The sequence below is a fragment of the Oryctolagus cuniculus genome, chromosome 13 (assembly GCF_051225735.1).
Source record: "Oryctolagus cuniculus isolate XC-2025 breed Fujian yellow rabbit chromosome 13, ASM5122573v1, whole genome shotgun sequence".
NCBI lineage: Eukaryota > Metazoa > Chordata > Mammalia > Lagomorpha > Leporidae > Oryctolagus > Oryctolagus cuniculus.
This window is the reverse complement of record NC_142879.1, coordinates 93,808,486-93,828,603: the sequence shown is the minus strand read 5'-3', so window position 1 is coordinate 93,828,603 and position 20,118 is coordinate 93,808,486. Positions and strand designations below refer to the sequence as shown.

Here is a 20,118-nt window from a genome sequence, read left to right as displayed (position 1 = left end):
GGCCAGGTACTGACACACATAAATTTACAAAATAGGCAGAAGTCTCTACAATGCTTATGAGTGAGGATCAGGCAGGAGACAGTAAAAGTCTTACCACAGGGCAGCCCTGTGGCACAGTGGGTTAAGCCTCTGCCTACCACTCTGGCATCCCATATGAGTGCAGGTTCAAATCCGGGTTGTTCCCGGCACCAGAAATGACCCAAGTGCTTGGGCCCCTATGAACCCACATGGGAGACCCTGATGGAATTCAAGGCTTCTGGCTTCTGCCCAGCCCAGCCCTGAATATTGTGGCCATTTAGGGAGTAAACCAGCAGGTGAAAACTAACACTCTCTTTCACTTCCTCCCTCACTGTAAGTCTGCATTTCAAATACATCAATCTTAAAAACAACTAAGGCACTACCACTACTAAACAGCATATAACTCTTCAGTGGGAAAGTATCATTAGCTGTGTTAAAGACAAAAGATATGAATGGGTTCTTTTTTTTTAAAGATTTATTTATTTATTCGAAAGTCAGATTTACACAGAGAGGAGAGAGAGAGAAAGAGAAACACAGAGAGAGAGAGGTCTTCCATCCGATGGTTTACTCCCCAATTGGCCACAATGGCTGGAGTTGCACTGATCTGAAGCCAGGAGCCAGGAGCCAGGAGCTTCTTCCGGGTCTCCCATGAGGATGCAGGGGCCCAAGCACTTGGGCCATCTTCTACTGCTTTCCCAGGCCATAGCAGAGAGCTGCAGCGAAAGTGGAGCAGCTGGGACTCGAACCTGCGCCCATATGGGATGCTGGTGCTTCAGGCCAGTGCATTAACCTGCTGTGCCATAGCGCCAGCCCCGAATGGATTCTGAGTTTTAAAACAGAGCAAGAGCCACAGAAAATCAGAATCATTCACTGAGAGAAAGTGTGGCATGGGATTCTAGCTATCCATGCTACTTTTGACCTTGGTCATATTGCTTAAATCAGAGATTTAAAACTTAAAATTAGGTTGGGGGCAGGCACTGTGGTGCAGGGGGTTAAAGCCCCAGCCTGCAGGACCAGCATTCCATATGGGCACCAGTTCGAATCCTGGCTGCTCCTCTTCCTATCCAGCTCTCTGCTGTGTCCTGGGAACACAGTGGAAGATGGCCTAAGTGCTTGGGCCCCTGTACCCACATGGGAAACCCGGAAGAGGCTCCTGGCTCCTGGCTTCAGATCGGCTCAGCTCTGGCCATTGCAGTCATTTGGGGAGTGAACCAACGGAAAGGAAGACCTTTCTCTCCCTTTCTGTGTCTACCTCTCTTTCAAAGAAATAAAATAATTATTAAAAAATAAAAAAAATTAGTTTGGTTTGATTAGATGAGATAATGTATTAAAATATCCCCTTTCATGACAAATGGTAGAGTTCAATGAATTAAAGTAGTAGTCAATATTTCTCCGTTCCTAAGTTTGTTCTTCATATTTGTTTTCTAATAGTCCTCTGCCTTTTTAACAGAAGGGAGGGCGCAGACAGGAAAATGAAATCAACTTTGCAAATCAGAGACAATGTTGGACCAAGAGCTGTCTAATAACCCTACACAAGCTGATGTCTCTTACCCTGGACTGAAGATTCTGGCTCTCCTGTTCCCATCTCTCCCAGTCACAGAAAGCAAATCCAGTCGGTGGGTTTGGTCCTCAGTTTCTCTGGCAAGTTGCTCATCTATGCCGTCACTTCGCCCTCTGAAGTGTGGGCCCAGGCTCCTTTTTGCTCTCCTGAATGAAACTATTTCCTCACACCCTCACCACCTTTTCTTTTCTACCCTCCACTTTCTTTCCTTCTGTTCTCATGTTTCCAGGCCACACTGATTCATTTCATATCACAGAGCTCTTTTGGCTGCATTTACAAAATAAACAAAAAAGTAAAACCAAAACCATTGTTTAAAATAAAGGTTGCACTTTAAAACCAAGTTTTTATATAAATGTTAATGGATGATGTGTTTGTTTTGAGTGCTTTACAATTTTCCTGTTCTTCTAGATGATTCAAGAGGGCCTCTTAAGAGGACTCCTATAAATCTTGTTCTGAGAATCACCCCAATATTGCTCCCTTAATAATACTGACAGAAAATGCCATGCCTGTTGGGCAAGAAGTCAGTTTGCTTTGCCTTGCTGTGTTTTTGGTGTCATTGTCAATATATTGCTTCTCCTAAAGGAAACCAGTTAACCTTTCATCTGTTTTTTTGGTTGTTGTATAAAATATAATTGTTCAAGTACTTTTCAATCATTCAATGATAGGTGCTATGTCGGTGTAAAATTTTCATATTTGCTATCTTGTTTGCGTATAGGTTAAAAACCACAAGTCATCTTTTCCCTTTTTAGCTTTTTTCTGAAATTTTATGAATTTTTTCGGAATGAAGAAGGTCAATTACTACATGACATGTAAGGTATAGACCCACCATTTGAAGTAACTTGGTGCTGAGAATAGTTAATGAGGGACGGTGCCTTATGAATAACAGTCAGTACATGTCCTGCTTAGTTTATCAACGTAATTGCGCTAAGTGCAATGATCATAATTCTTCTGGGGCATTGGTGGGAGAAAATTTGTATATACCCAAAAGCTTTTTTGGAATAGTCCTCTTTCGAAAATATAATATTAAGGTGAGACAACTATGACATTCACCTCACAAAAGAGGCTCTTAAAGATCTTAGTGAAACAACAGATACCACATCTATAGATCAGAAAACTCAGCGTGGTGGTGGTGATGTCCATGCTCAAGTTAGTCTACATATTCAACACATTTCATTATAATTGCGGTAGAAATTGTCATATTGATTCTAAAATGTATAGAAAATGCCAAAGAAAGTTATAACAATCTTGAAAGTTGGAGGCCTGATATATTTCAAAACAATATAAAGCAAAAGAATGGCTTTATGACAATAGTGTAAATATGTACAAATTACTCTAAAAGAATGGAGAGTTCAGAAATACATCCACAGTTTTATTTTGATTATTTTATTTTATTTTATTTATTTGAAAGACAGAGTTACAGAAAGAGGGAGAGGGAGAGAGAGAGAGAGAGATCTTCCCTTTACTGGTTCACTCCCCAAATGGCCACTACAGCTGGAGCTGAACCAATCTGAAGCCAGGAGCCAGGAGCTTCTTCTGGGTCTCCCATGTGGCTGCAGGGGCCCAAAGACTTGGGCCATCTTCTACCGCTTTTCCAGGCCACACCAGAGAGCTAGATCAAAAATGTAGCAGGCAGGACTGAAACTGGTGCCCATATGGGATGCCAGTGCTGCCTGCAGGCCAGGGCTTTAACTGGTTGTACCACAGCGCTGGTCCCTGTTTTGATTACAGAAAGATGCTAAGGTAATCCTAGTGCAGCTTACTGAACTCTTGGATCTGTGGTTTACTATCTTTCATCACATTTTGGAGAATTACTAAGGCCCCATTTCCTCAAATCTTCTTCTGTCCCATTCTATTTATTTTCTCTTGAACTCCAGTTATTCATATGTTAGACAGCTTGCATTTTTCCACAGATGTCAGATGCTTGGTTTTGTTTACTTGTTTTTTCACTCTTTTTCCTCCATATGTTTCATTCTGATAGTTTCTATTGACCTGTCTTCAAGTTCCCAGATTCCTGACTTCATCTTGTCTTCTGATGGTCCCATTGAAAGAATTTCTTGGATGTCATGGTAGTTTTTATTTCTTTGATTTCCAATTCATTCTTTCTCGTAGTCTTTTTCTACTGAAATTCCTCATCTTTTCCTAGTTATTCATTTTACTCAAGAGATCATGTTTGTCTATCAATCATGGTTATTTTAAAGTCCTCTGATAGTTTGATCATCAATTCTGCTGATTTAACAATGGCTTGTTTTGCCTTGATTTTATTTCTCCTAGTGTTTGATTGTGTTGAATAGAAAAGTAGAGACTCAGCTAAGTAGAACTTTCTTCTCAAAATGGACCCAACAGTTTTCACTACTTAGCTCTGATTATAGGGCATGGACTGGCAAATTTTTTCTATAAAGGACTGTGTAAATACATAGCTTAAGCTACATGGTCCATAGGGTCTCCATTGCAACTCTGCTATTGTAGCCCTAAATGGGCTAATGGGGAGTGGACTGGATAGATGGATAGATATGCCATAATGCAGATATAGTAAAATACTAAATGTAGAATATGGATGGTATGTATATAGGTGTTCACTAAATTTTTAATTTCCTCTGTGTATATATATATTTGAAACTTTTCTTATTGAAAAATTGGGGGGTATGCTAGAACAGAAAATATAGGGGGCCATGCTACAGCGCAAATTGGTTAATTAGAGTTGCTCTAGATACTGAAACCTAATAGTTAATTTGAAGTTTGGACAATCACCTATCATCTCAAAGCTCCACTACTGTGTCCTATCAGATGGGTCAGCAATAATGCCTCCTGCTGGCTCCTGCTCCCCTGGGTAATCTACAGGCACATTCCGGCTTAACTAAATTATTCCTCATAACAACACACACAGAACAGTTTCTAGTAATCATCTCACTTTACAGATCAGAACTGAAGCTCTGAAAGAAAGAAAGAAAATGAAACAGCTTTCAGAGAGTATACCATTTACAAATGTTACATCTGGAGTTTGATCTGGGATTTCTTTGATTTCCAGCCTTGAGTTTACCCATCATGCTATAGGGCCTCATGATTCAAATTAACTATTTTGCTGAAACCCATATTGAATGGTGACATGAACATTTAAAGGCAACTTTTAAGAGTTTAGTTCAAAATTTCTGTCTTTAATTAATATTAAAGACATTAAATATTTAATAACATTAAATAATTAAATATTTGCTACAGTTATGCTATGAAGACTCAAAGCAACTGATGAGTCAGAATTTCAAATTAATGTTTGTTTATAGCATATTAGTTTCCTGCAACTGCTGTAACAAATACCACCATGTTAGTAACTCCACTGAAATTCTTTCCTCATGGCCATTATGACTACAAAGAAGAGGTTGCAAATTTCTTCTGAGCACACCGTCAGGGCATGGTAACAGGGAGATGAGGTCAGCTATAATCGTGTCTCTGCCATTTCCACTATGGATTGTACAGAGGTGGATCTCAAGTTTACAGCCTGAATCAGAGAAGTAGCTCAGTTAACTTCTTGCAAAATGGTGCATGGATGGTAAGCTTTCGGAGTTTTTGCCTGTCTGCAGATACATTGCTCTCTTTTATGATAGCAGACCTCTTCCAATGTCAGTCTCTGGGAAGTGACTGGGAAGTCTTCAGCCGTCCTTCTTCCCTCTGCAAATGTCAGCAGGCACTCATGTTAACAGAAACTTCTAAATGCAGTTATGTTACCCACTACTCTACAGGCCACCTATAGAAATTAGCATTCAGAACATCCCCTTAGGAATGTGAGCCTTTTTCTCCATTGCATTCCAGATTCAGTTTTTGTGCTTCATATGGCTTTTCTGGTTAATTTTCCAAACTTAGGGTTCTCCTTCTTTGCCCCATGATAAATCAGTATCTATAGCTTTCTCTTCCTGGTAGGAATTCTATCCAGGGCTCTGTAAGAGGCAAGTAATTTAGGAAAATGGGCAGGGGGCTGGGTAATTATCTGCATATTTACCCCAAACTAGACATTATCTCAAACATTTTCTCTAGCTTTGAGGCAGAGTGTTCTGCTGGAATGTAAATGGCTGAATTTCGGGGGGATGAGTGGTAAGGGTGAATTGGTGAGGTCTTGACTGGTGCACTTGCCCCACAAATAAGACAGTCAGTTGATTCCTCTTTGGTCGCTTCTTACCCCATTTCAGTTTCCATTGGAGCACAAAGGTGCTCCTTAGGGTGGCCTAATGCTCTTTGCTTCTTAAAGCCACTTTCAGTGTGGTCAGGCTGCAAACTTCTTTTACTCACCTTGTGCAAGGTACTGCTGTCTGCTTCCTGCTTTCTACAATTTCGTTGAAATCTCACATGCGTTGGTGACTCCCTGTTTAATCCCTGTTATATGTTCCTTTTTGTAACGGCACATTTTTATTTCACTGGGGTCTGAGAAGAATGGGGACATAAATCTTGTATTTTAGTTTAAACCAGAGACCTGAATTTCGTCCGAAAATAAGTTTAATAAGCCACATAATGATCTAATTAAATGTGAGTTCACAGTACATGTTTTCTTAGTTGCAAATGATGGACATCTATTATCTTACCATTTATGTTATTGAATTTTCCAAATGCTGATAAATCTAAGATGGAGGGAAAGAAGGAGGAAAGGAGAAAGAGAGAGGGGAAATGAGACAGAAAAAAAGGGAGAAGGAATGAAAAGAAAGGAAAACTTTTAACTATTCGTGGTATTTCAGGAAGAACGCAAACTGAGCTTACCTTAACTAGGGAAACTACATTTACAACCTCACCAATGCGAACATGGGCCAAATTTTTGTGATGCTTTTCTTTGAAAACAAAAATCTCCTCCAGAATAAGAGATACTCAACTTTGCTCAATTCAGATCTTTATCTCTTTTCTCATTTCCAAGAAGCAATAGCACATTCTATGAGTCAGAAATCTATCATCTATCAGGTAACACTTTTCAACCAGCAAATACATCCATTCCTCTTAGGCAAAGCGTCTGAAGTTTATTTAAAGAAAAGCATATTCTGTTTTGAGCACTCCAATTAACTTCTGTGTTAAACAACAGGGACCAAAGCAAGTCCCACATAGTTCAAATTCCAGTTGCTGGGATGAGCAGGGGACAGGTAAACAAATGACGTCTCAGAAAAGGACAAATGCCAGGAGGGAATGGGGATGGGGAAGGAAGGGCAGGGCTCAGGGAACACTGTCTTAGGTGCTTCCAGAACAGAAGACTGAGCTGGTGGATGAAAGCTAGGCATGGTGTTATTCGGCAGGAAGTGTTTCCAGGATGCCGTCATCACATGATATGCAGTCCTCATTTACCCTTAATTTTAAAAGATAGTTAAGGATTTCCTAAACGGGATTCCTTCATGTACACATTGTGCATTAGATGACATTTGTCGCAGGCCACCTCAAATACAAACGTTGAGTAGGTGGCAAGGAAATGCGCTTAGCTTCTTGGTAGAGACAAGTGATTTAAAGCATGGAAGGGTGTCTAGAAGACCCTTCTGCTTTAGTAGGTGGGACAGTATTTGATTCTGTCGTTGGAGACCTGGTCAGTCACTAGACCATTGCAACTGTCCCTTCAGCTCTCCCATGTCCTATGATTCCAAGCCAGTAAAATATCTCTGTTTTGCCATTTTGTGGATCAGATAAAAGTCCTTAAACGGGGGAGCTTTTTTAGGAGAGTCAGGATTCTGCAGGGGCTGGATCCTCCATCCAGCAATATCCTCCGACACTTGCTTCTTGTGCTGCCAAACTCTGGCCAGTGGACCAAACAAAGCCGGCCTCCACACGCATTTTGTTAGAGCACACATCGGGGTCTCTTCTGTTTCATTACGTGGTCCTGCCTCTTGTCATTGTCACTGGACTTGGACAAGGGAACTTGCAGCTCAATTCCCACATCTCAGAAAACTCAGGGCACCCTGGCAGTCCACACTGCCACTTCCAATGTAGAGGTGACATTTGCGCTCCAAGTTCTAACCAGATGGGGGAATGGTTTGAACGGTGTGTCTCCTTCATGCTTCCAGGATTCCTTGACATGTTTGCAGGGATCTGGAGGAAATGCTGAGTGAGTGAGATGAGAGATCCAGGCATCATGCAGACACATTTCCTAACTCCTCTGCATTTCTGTTCAAGACGTGCTTACCTGGCAGGACTGGCAGAGGGTTAAGTGAGATAATGTATGCCTTTTCCATAATACAAACTCGGCCAAACAGAAACACTTTTTTTAAATAGCACATGACAATTGCAAGCCTTCTCCACCTGAAGAGTCCATGGAGATGCAGGGAAGATGAGCACTCTTCTTTTTTTTTTTTTTTTCTTTTCCTGCATTTCCATTTCCACTTCATTTTAGAGACACCAACGTCCTCACTCAATGAACTTGAAACAGCCTCAACTCATAGGAATGCACCAAAGCGTCCCTCTCCCTGTGCTGGGTGGCTGAGGCTGTAGCAGGAGAGTTCTGGCTGTAGTGCCACTCAGCTCCTCCTTTGACCCAGCACTTGTCCCTGCCACCTCCTTTCAACCACAGATCATTGATTCCTTTGTTTGCGTGCATTTCCCCACCCCCACTCGCTGGAAAGATCTCAGTGGGAAGTGGAGACAGACACTCACACGGACGTACACAGACACGCGAACATCAACATGCAAACACACAGGCAGATGTAGAGCGAAACACGGAGGCACAGAGACACATCCACATATGCGCAGCTACACCGACTCAAAAAGCCATGCGCATGGCTACTATGGCCAACTAGTTCAAGAGTTTGTAGTCCACTTAAGGCAAGTTAGAGATTGAATGGGTCTCTTTGACTTCTCAAATCTTGCATTGTATTGCTGGGATGATCAGATTCATAAAAGATGTCAGGCCTTAAGAGTATTTCCATGATTAATTTTAGGGACTAAAATAGCAAATATGTGGCTAGAATTACCTGTGCTTAGACATCATGTAATTGAAAGCAAATCCGCTTGTTGATGTGCTATTTATAACATTATTTTAAAAGGTTATCTTGTTCGAATAGAACATCGCATTTACGAGTTAAATTCTGAAACTGCCCAACCAAAAAAAAAAAAAAATGATACTTTCAAATAACAGGTTGTCACGGCAGCGTGAAAATGTTACGGTGTGACCGTCCCTCTCTGAAATGAGCACGCCACCACAATGACTTCAACTTCTGTGGTGAGAAATCACAAGTCACTCTTAGGAGTCAAGAAGCCCTCACCAGATGGCAGAGCAGAGGATGTTTTCTTAAAGCTTGAAGGTAAACTATTACATGACAGAGCACAAGAAAATGCGTTATTCTGAAAAAGCAAATCGATGAGCTCTGTCACTTTCAAAAACTAAAATTACAAAGGCCTCTTCATGTCTCAAGGAAAATAATGGAGCGGAAACATCAGCCGCTGTGGTTTTCCTGAATAGATTTCAGCTTACATGCATCACCGGCCATTTTTTTGGAAAGTTAAAATTTCACACATTTACAGACATCAGTTGCTTCTGATCTGCCATAAAGGCTTGAAACCACATGTGTTTTTCAAACTGCCAACCCAAGATAATGTCTAGAGTGTCTTTTTTTTTTAAAAAAAATTTAATGCCTAAATTAGATCTATGCTGAGTGTGGAAACAGCAGATAACTGGCAATACAGAGTTAGCAGAGGGGCAAAAAAAAAAAAAAAAAAAAGGAACTTTCTTTAAGCATCTCCCCTCCCCCCGCAGACAATGCAAAATGACTGCATTGTGCTTTTATCGACAGAGTTGCACACAGCCAATGCTCAAATCATTTCAGAGATAATGAGACATTCTGTTGCTCGGTTCACTATTTAAAAATATAAAACCAACAATTACAGATGGAAACTATTCATTCTGAGATTTAAGGAAGAACATGCAAGGGAGGGAAAAAAAAAAAAAAGAGCCCATGTCTTTTTATTTAACATCTGAGTATAATGTAAATCATTTTGCCACTGCTGCCCTGATTCTCCAGAAAGGGAGCTGGAGTGTTTACAGAAAAAAATGTCCCAGCAGGGACTGTGTGCTGTGGATCTGGGTCTGGTCCTGACCCAGTCCCAGCTTCCAGGAGGCCTCTAGTGCCTCTGTGCCCCAAGAGGCCAGAGCCATTGCTTCCTGTGGTTGCCTGGTCTTCTACGCTTTTGCAACAGCGTGCAACAGTGAGAGATCCCCTTAGAAAATAAATGGCATGTCAGGAGGAGACTTATGTCACTAAGAAAGTCGATGATTGGCAAGAAATGTCTCACACATCTAACTACAATGAAGCCCTTCCGTTAGAGTCTGAGTGGGTGGATTAACAAACACTGAATTATTAAATGTAAAGAATCATTTCTGTTTATTTGAAACACATTTCAGTAGTGGATACATTGTTTTCTAATAGCCTATTAACTGTAAACACATAATCAGCTTCTGATAGGCCAGTTGCTTTAGTTGTACACCTGGAATTTGTTTCAGTGATCTAAGCATTTGTCATGAAATATATATATATATATATTTTTTAAGTTATCAATTTGCACCATGTGAGTATAAAAGTTTAGTGGCCAAAGAAAAACTTCAGCCCAGCCGTGGTTATATTGTATAGAAACTCTGAAGTCAGTCAAATCTTTAGAAACCCAGTACAATTCAATGTCTTTAAAAATTTTCCTAACCCAATGCAAGCTTTCAGTTGATAGCAACGATAGCAATATTGACTCCTATAAAAGGCTTTCCGATCTAGAATCTATGCCCTTAGGAAATACTGAACATATATTTCCTTTCACTAACAACCTATTTACTGGATTCTAATACTTGTGAAAACCTAGGCTGCAATATTTTAATGATGTATTAATTGAGGCATATTCCTCGATTTCCTGGAAAACATTAATTAAACTTTCAAAGCATTAATCTCCATTTAACATTCGTTTCCAAAGAAAATATATTATTTAGAAAACAAACATTGTTGCCTTGCAATAGGCTATTATTTTTTTTTTCAAATGAGCCAGCACAACGGAATAAAATATATGATCTGTAGTTGCTGAGGCTTAGTCATTTCCTGTTTCAATAACAAGAATGTCATCAGCTAGACTCTAACCAGCACAGTTTGTCACTGTGTATGTGGCTTTATTTGTACATGTTGCCAGAAGGTTCTTAGGGAAAATACACTCATCATTTTAATACCAAAAAAGAAACTGTCAGTGAGCAGTTTTGGCTATGCCTCATTAATTATTTGTGCCATAACCAAGGCTTCGCAGTGGGAAGGAGAACGTTTGCCTGACTGCATTTGCCCAGGGAATTCATAAGGCACTCGTGTCACCAGAGCTCTCACACCAGTGCACACTGATAGTCCGAAGACTGAATAGTGCACCCCAGTGCTATGATAGAGCGCCGGAGCTGAGGCTCAAAAAGCCTGAATTGTTGCCTGGCTCTGCTAAGTGATCATTTGATCTTGGTCTTCTCTTTCCACACTTGGGAAATTATGGTATTGAATGACATGATCCCTGTGCTTTCTTCCTGGGGAACATTCTAGGCTTCTTTTCCTAGAATCATGAAATTGGGTTGGCATTCTTTGAGTGGTCAGTGCCTGAGATTCCCTGAATTTAGAACTTGGTTCCCCTCCACCCAGCCCCTCCCCCGCAATCCGCTGGGCTGATTTTAAATGATTCATCTGTATGAGTCATTGCCACACTGTCTTCCGGACAAGATGCCTATCAGCTGCCTCTGTGCTACCACTGTTTCAAATCACTACAGCTTAGCAGCTGAAGATTCCAGACTGTGCACCTGGTCACATAGGTAGAAGACATTACGCAGGGCTCCCAGAACTCAGCTGGAGCGTTAGGGATGAATTCAGGACTCTAGTCTGACTCCTTCTGAAACACACAGGACTACCTCTGCAGTCAGCGTGGTTTGGGGCAGATTCTCAGTAAGTGGAGTGGCATTTCAGGGATCTTCCAAGTCTTACCTAAAGGAAGTCACCCGAGTGACTCACCAGGTGCGACAGACATTCCCTTAGAGTAAGAATGAAACAATATCCTATCAGGGGGAAGAGGGATTTCCTGCTACGAAAGGGGACCTTAGATAAAAATTGACTCGTGGGTTCTTGCTTCCTTTTTTTCTTTTTTATAATTTTTTAAAGATTTATTTATTTATTTGAAAAGCAGAGCTAGAGAGAGAGAGAGAGGCCCTCCATCCAGAGGTTCACTCTCCAAATAGCCACAATGGCTGGAGCTGTGCCGGGAGCCTGGAGCATCCTCTGGGTCCCACACGTAGGGGCAGGGCCCCAAGGACTCAGGCCATCCTCTGCTACTTTCCCAGCTTCAGTGTTAAAGTTTTGTTGTCTAACAAGGGTCTGTAAGAGAGTTATGGATTGCTATTTGGAGTTTTCACCTCACCCCAGTTAGAATGGCTCTCATATAGAAATCACCAAGCAATAAATGCTGGTGAGGATGTGGGGGAAAAGGGTCCCTAATCCACTGTTGGTGGGAATATAAACTAGTACAGCCACCATGAAAGAAAGCCTGGAGATACCTCAGAAATCTGAATATACACCTAACATATGATACAGTCTTCTCACTCCTGGGAATTTACCCAAACCAAAGAAATCAGCATCTGAAGGAGTTACTGTACCCCCGTGTTGACTGCAACACAATTCATAACAGCTAAGATATGCAATAAACTCAGGTCCATCAACTGAAGACTGGATAAAGAAATTATGGTATATGTACACTATGGAGTACTACTCAGATGTAAAAAAATAAATGAAATCCTGTTTTTTGTAACTAGATGGATACAACTGGAAACCATTATACTCAGTGAAATAAACTAGTCCCAAAAAGACAGATATAATTTGTTTTCCCTGATCTGGGGTAACTAATAGAATACCTAAAATGTAATGTATTGGAATGAAATGAACATTTTGAGATTTGATGATTGCTTATGGCCCTTGTCTCTTCTGTTGAGGAATAGTATTTTTTTCCTTCATGCTATTTTTTGAACTCTTTACTCAGTGTAGGGTTACACTTATGATCATTAAGTAAACTGAAAACAGATCTTTGTACGAATTAAGGGTGGGAATAGGAGAGGGAGGAGGAAGAAGGGTTGGAGCGTGGGCAGGAAGGAGGGTAGGGTAGGAAGTATCACTATGTTCCTAAATCTGTATATATGAAATACATGAAGCTTGTATAATGTAAATAAAATTTTAAAAAATTATGGAAAATGCACATTATAAAAACTATTCATAGATTTTGTTATTTTGCACCCTAATAAAATTATCTTCTAGTTCTAATTTTCCAAGAACTATTTGAAGCTGTCTTACATAAGGGAGGCATATGAATTCTAATATATTTTTTCAAAATTCTCATAGAGAATTACATTATGACCATGTTTTCTCTCTCACGTGTACGTTGAAAATTCCTCTACAGTTTGACTATGAAGGCATCCTTTAGTTGTAATAATTAACATCTTATTTGCATTCAGTACGATTCTAAATTCTTGGTAGGTGCCTCATCTGGTGATAGGCATTGTGTAAATATTTGCAGTCAGTTATGAAGAATGAATAACATGGGCATGGCTGTTTTCCTGTCCTTTTAGGCCAGAGTTGCTTTCTGTATAAGGATCTGTGACTAGGCTGAATCAGTAAAAATGTAATCGTTAACTTGTGCAGCATGATCCTGTGTACCTGTGACTGGCTCCAACACTCCTTCGTTGTCACTGTGATTCCCCTTTGGACCCAGTTACATAAACACTGTTTAAGATTATGCTGCTTAGCAACTGCTGAAAACATTGGGAATGCCCTGTTTTCTGCAAAAGCCTGCTACTCCAGGGGGAGGGCACTGCAGGTGTTGGAGAAAGCCCTGTTCTTTTTTTTTTTTTTTTAATTTTTTGACAGGCAGAGTGGACAGTGAGAGAGAGAGACAGAGAGAGAGGTCTTCCTTTTGCCGTTGGTTCACCCTCCAATGGCCGCCGTGGCCGGCGCGCTGTGGTCAGCGCACCGCGCTGATCCGATGGCAGGAGCCAGGTGCTTCTCCTGGTCTCCCATGGGGTGCAGGGCCCAAGCACTTGGGCCATCCTCCACTGTACTCCCTGGCCACAGCAGAGAGCTGGCCTGGAAGAGGGGCAACCGGGACAGAATCCGGCACCCCGACCGGGACTAGAACCCGGTGTGCCGGCGCCGCAAGGCGGAGGATTAGCCTAGTGAGCTGCAGCGCTGGCCGAAAGCCCTGTTCTTAGGAGATGAGCCCTCAGTCTGGTCAGTCTCAATCAGGCTCCATCTGATGCTGAAATGGAATTGGGCTACTGTCATGCTTTCAATAAGTTTATCAAAGACTCAGTTCATTCCTAGCAGTTAGAAGCAATATCTTGGTCCCACGAAAAATATGAGATATACAAAGTCTACTCCTGCATTGCTTTGGTTTATTGAGAGTTTGTGGGTGGGTATCTACTGGGAATGGTCATTCCCTATTTCAGCTCAAATCAGACCAACAATTCAGTCACGTAATAGTCTCCCAACAAGTCCTGCCCCTGCCATGCCTGCTCCCTGCCAGCTTGTTCTGTGTTTCTGAGAAGAGTTCTCCCACCATAGATTCATAGATGTCTACATGATACTATCCTTTCCATTTTCAGATTTCAAAGTTCCCCCAGGCTAAATCTCTTCGCTTGAAATGCAAGTTGTAAAGTGTCAATTCTCAAGTGCCTCTATAATCTCGCTTAACTCTGATTCTCTGCAATATTCTACAACTAGAGCCATACCAGTCTATTTCCTAGCCTGGAACATGGTAAAAAAAAAGTACAAATGCACTTCTTTCCTTTTCCTTTTAGTTTCTCTCTCTCTCTCTCTCTATATATATATATATATACACACATATATATAGAATATATATGAATATATAATATATATACACATATATATAATATATACATATATATAATATTTTGTTAAAAATTTTGACAGTCATATAGATGCGTTCATATTTACAAGACACCATACAATGTCTCAATACATTTATACATTGTGTAAGATCCAATAAAGATCTGAAACAGTTAACATTTCTTTATGGTGACATCAATCAAAATCCTATCTTTTAAGTTTTGTTTTTTCCTTTTCCTGAAAAACACATACTACATTATTTTTAGTCACCCTCCTGTGCAAAAAATCCCAGAACATACGCCTGCCTACCTATAACTTACTACCCATTAATCGCTTGGCCTTGCTTCCTCCTCTCCTCTGCCCTCTGCTGATCTAAGATCTTGGCTTCTTACAGAGCTCCAACCCTGCCTCTGAAGCGCTCATTTTCACCTCTCTGGTATAAGAGATCTCCTTGTGCTCTGCAAGCCGGCAGCACCCTGCATCTGGAGTATTGCTTGGGAATTATGATGTGACCAAGATGACTGCGTGACTGTTCCGTGAAAGATAGATGAGGGAACTGCGTCCCCAACATCCAGAACATTCCACCGGCTCGCAATAGAGCAGAAAGAGCTTTTGAAGCTGTTCCCCTGTTCAAGTCTTGCTCCCTGAGCCCCTGTTTCTTCACGTGTGGCATGGAAACACTAAAAATCTCCTTCCTAGAGTTGCTGGACTCCGAATAGTTAAAGGAGGTGATGGACGTTAAAAGGCTGGCAGGATGCTCCCAATAGCAGATAATCAGGAAATGCATTTTCCAAACTCAGAAAGCTCACAGGAGGAGCTGGCTTGTGAGCTGTCTTTGGAAAAACAGTCTGCCCCAGGTACTATTATTAGTAGTAGAGGTTTAGGGTTCTGAATTTGGGTGCTTGATAGGGGCCTCCAGTACCCTGTGTCACTTAACAGTGGCAAACCAAAATAAAAGATCCTGGCAAACGGTTAGCAGCCATTCCTGCTGCTGTGGTCATAAACCCTGTTGCTATTTTCGGGCCAGTATTGTTCAATCTGGATTTAGTTTTCCTTTGCTGTCTATTTTGGCTTTGACTTGCTCTGAAAGGGCAGGCTCCACACGGTGTGTCACGCCAGTGGCTTGTCCATGGTCTTTGTCCAAGTTTACGCAGTTGGGGCTATCATCAATGGGAAAAATAAAAGATAGGAGAGTTTGAAAAATGTATCTTTCAAAAATATACTTTAAAACAAATAGATATTTTAGAAATTGATTGTGAAGCTCCTTCTCCACTGTTTCTCTGTAGTAATCCAAATATGTGTGTGTGTCTGTGTGTGTCATGTCTGTCTTTGTCTTTGTGTGTCTGTGTGTAATTCTTCAGCTATTCCTCTGTTTTCTGAGTAGGATCTCCCTTGGAGTGCCAGGAGTTGAGTTTCTCTTTATACTCACTAAGGAAGTCAGTACAGTGTACCCACCATGTAAACTTGGGGCATTAACATTTTGTGTTTATTATTATTTTAACCAATTATTGTTCTCCATTTCAGAAAGTCTCTGCTGTACAGGAGCAAACATCTACTATCCTGCTACAGAACAGAGAAAACACCATCATTTTCTTTACACTTCTCCCTTATCAGACGGTCAGTAGGATGTGCGTGACAAAGCAGCACGTTGCCTGTTCCCCACAGAGGGTCTCAGAGGGTGACCAGGGTCTGTGATGTCTGTACCCTCAATGAGGTCAGCGTGTGTTTCTATAATGAATGGGGAGCTTGCTTGCACAATGGGAATACACATTACATGACACGTACTAACTACAAGGCTCACTTCCTGCTCACAAGGGTTAGAGTATTTTTTTTAATCGTTCTGAAGGGCAAGAACAGCGTTGTTCTCACTGTCAGGCCCCAGGTCAGCCGAATGAGAGCGACGGCAGGCTCGCAGGCTGAGTTACTCTGTGTGGCATCGGCGAGAGTCCTGAGACAATTGAAGAATTCGTCTTGAGGCTCTTGCATGTCAAAACTGAAGAGCTCTGAGTCACTATCAAAATCCGGCAGCTGCCCATGCCACAGTTGATCGGACTTACAGGAAATCTACACGCAGGTGAAACAAGCCTTGGCTCCCGACTCCTAACTTTCAGTTCAGAGAACGGTGAGTTCCCAGTACAAGGGAGTGGAGCTGATGTCATTGAAAAGATATTGCCTTGCTTTGAAATCAGCAAGCAGGTTCAAAGTTCTCTAGTACACACACAATGAAAAATGTGTCTCTGAATAGCCATGGGCAATTTTTTGATAAACAAATATTATAAAAAAACAACCTCCCCCCAACTGTGGGCAAGGGTAAAAAAAAAAAAAAAACATGTATATGATTTTTCCTTAAGGAATGCTACATAGTTCTTACATGTGTATTATGATCCTATTTTCAGTTACAACTTTCCCAGAAGATATTGTTGGGAGTGAAAATCCAAAATTAGCTCTAGGCCAAGAGTGAATAATTTCAACAGCCACTCTACATGGTTTATATTTCTGGAGCCATATATGGGTAAAAGTAATGATTGCAACAGGAGGGGGAAAAAAGGAAACTTTGTACACAACAGAACAAATATTTTAATTTTCACATATGAAGGGCTTCAAATTCTTAAGGCATGCGGAATGAACTGTGGGTAGTTTTAAAATTTGCTTTCAGTAAAAATGCATTTGAAATGCTTTACTAATTTTCAGGGGTAAATCAGGAAGCATTGCTTCCAGTAATTAATATTTAACACTTGGCTAGCATTTCACTTCTGTATGTGTTCCCCACCCCACCCCCTTTTTATAACTAGAAAGTAGTGAAAATTTAATTGAATTTTGATGATAATCTTAATGGCATCATTCTCTACAACTTTACTCCTGAAAGACACATCACATTTGCAAATCAGCTTTGCATGCTGTCTGGATAGTTACATAACTTTCAGTGCTTAAAGAGTAACATTATATGTTTATGGGGCCGGTGCTGTGGCATAGTGGGTAGAGCTGCCACCTGTAGTGCCAGCATCTCATATGGGCTCCTGTTCTAGTCCCGGCTGTTCCTCTTCCAATCCAGCTCTCTGCTATCATCTGGGAAAGCAATGGAAGATGGCGCAAGTGCTTGGGCCCCTGCACCTGCATGGGAGACCGGGAAGAAGCTCCTGCACCTGGCTTTGGATTGGTGCAACTCTGGCTTTTGCAGCCATCTGGGGAGTGAACCAGAGGATGGAACACCTCTGGACTGCCTCTCCTTCTCTCTGTGTAACTCTGACTTTTAACTAAATAAACCTTTAAAAAATTATATTCTTACTAATGTAAAATGCTTTTATTTTTTCAGAGTAAACAGATATATCAGAAATGCATAGGGAAATTGCCTCAATTTGGTAGGAACTCATCAAGGCTAGTTATCAAAGGCCTCTCAAGAGTATTGCCAGCATAACACACATGGCCATCCTCATAGGACTGGGAGTAGGCATTGGAACAAAAAAGACAAATTATGGCATTTCCTGGCATGCTGTCGGTTGACTTGATCATTGAAACTGTCAGTTGACACCCTTGACAGCCAGTTCAGAAGCTGGTGAGAGTTAAGAAAGGACTACAAATTTGGTGTTTGACAGGCGCTAATGGGTGTCTCCAACGCTTCAGGAGCACCTTGAATGTCGCCAAGTTCAAAAGAACATTCCACTGTGGAAGAACAGCCGAAAGAAGCAAACTTCAAGTGAACACCCTCTATTAGAAACTGAACCCCACGGTAAGAAAATGCCAGTGACCAACAGCAAAGGAGGCAGATCTGATTTCAGTAAATCCAGCGTAAAATTGCAAAGAATGACCATTAAGATTCTTTTAAAATCCTATAAAATGGTACCAAGGTCAGACAAGGCCGTAGTGAATCATTTGAAAAAGAAATCAAGAAACAATCCTATTTCCAATGGCTAAAAACAATCAACCAACCAACCAAAGCAATGATATTGGGAATAAATTTAACCAAAGATGAAAGATTTCTACAAACTCTAAATAATTGGTGAAAGAAATTGAAGAGAGAGGCTGGTGCTGTGGCATAGTGGGTAAAGCCACCGCCTGTAGTGCTGGCATCCCACATGGGTGCCAGTTCGAGACCCAGCTGCTCCACTTTCGATCCAGCTCTCTGCTATGGCCTGGGAAAGTAGTAAGGCATGGCCCAAGTACCCAGGCCCCTGCACTTGCATGGGAGATCTGGAAGAGGCTCTTAGCTCCTGGCTTCGGGGTCAACCCCGCTCTTGTTGCAGCCATTTGGGGAGTGAATCATTGGATGGAAGATCTCTCTCTCTCTCTGTCTCTGCCCCTGCCTTTCTGTAACTCTACCTTTCAAATAAATAAATAAATCTTAAAAAAATTGAAGAAGACATAAAGAAATGGAAACATGTCCTGTGTTCATGGATTAGAATAATTAATATCATTAAAATATGCAAATTAGGGCAAGCATTCTGGTACAGTTGGTTGAGCTACGATTTGGCATACCTGAATTTCATATTAGAGTGCTGCTTCCAGTCTCAGCTACTTGGCATTTCCCATGAAGCTTTCAGCTATTCCACCTGGGAGACAGTAGATCACGGCCCATGGTCTTGGGTTCCTGCCACCCTTGTGGGAGATCCAGATGGAGTTTTTGGCTCCTAGCTTTGGACTGGCCTAGCTCTGCCTGTTGTGGGCATTTGGAAAGTGAACCAGTAGGCAGAAGATATCTCTGTCTCTGTCTCTCCCCCCTCTCTCTGTCATTTAAATCCTTTAAAATATATAATTTATTGGATGAAAAGATATGCACACTATACAACACAATTTATAGATTCAATATAATCCCTATCAAAATCTCAATGACATTTTTTCACAGAACTGGGAAAAACACTGTTAAAACTATATGGAACTACAAAAGATCTCAAATAGCCAAAGTGATCTTAAGCCAAAAGAATAAAATAAGTGTGAAATTACAGACCAGAAACTTCCTTGTTAAAAATATAAAATGAAATTTCCCTTGTGTTCTTTAAAGTCTATAAAGAGGCAGAACACTGGAAAAAATTGCTAAGAATTTAAATTTTCTCATTCTAAAAAATGTATTTGAAAGTCAGGGATATGCACACATACACACACTCACACACATATTGAGAAAGAGAGAGAGATGCCATCTGTTGGTTCTTTCCTCTGATATCCACATGGCTGGGGCTAGGCTGGGGCTGGAACCAAGAAACAAAAACACAGTCCAGATCCCGCATGTGGGTGGCAGGAACTCAATTACTGGTGCCATCACTGTTGTCTCCCAGGTTCTGCATAGGCAGGAAGCTGGAGTTAGGAGCCAAAGCCAGAAAATAAGCCCCGGTTCTCCAATATGGGAAGCAGGTGCCTTAACCACCAGGCTGGAAGGTTGCCCTGAGTTCTCCCCGATGTAGATATCATCAATGTTGAAAGTTGAGTTACAGTGGACATTTGTTTGCACTTTCTTCGTGGGTATGCGTTAGGAGAATGAGGATTTACTTGTTTAGGATAATGATAGCTAGAAGAGTAGAATACAAGCCCACCAATTTTTCCCAACCAGAGAGGGGAAAAAAAGTCAATCTCATTGATTTGTCAGCAAATGTGAACTGAGAAGTTTCGAGTAAGTATAACTTGTAGAAATTTGAGGAGACTGAAAATGAACATGAGCAATTCTGAAACAGTCTCGGAATGCTGGCAACTGATTTCTTTTAATACCATAAACACATAAGT

General features: G+C 41.2%; 1 long non-coding RNA gene across 2 annotated transcripts; it reads left to right on the top strand.

Moving 5' to 3' along the window:
• The first annotated feature begins 16,267 nt into the window (after nucleotides 1-16,267).
• LOC138844885 (uncharacterized) lies at nucleotides 16,268-17,705 on the top strand. Of its 2 annotated transcripts, XR_016219389.1 has the most exons (3): nucleotides 16,285-16,531; nucleotides 16,806-16,921; nucleotides 17,462-17,705. It is a non-coding gene; the product is annotated as an uncharacterized LOC138844885 (long non-coding RNA). The 2 variants fall into 2 exon arrangements; XR_011381300.2 differs by lacking the exon at nucleotides 16,806-16,921 and having other exon boundaries at nucleotides 16,268-16,531.
• Nucleotides 17,706-20,118: the final 2,413 nt, after the last annotated feature.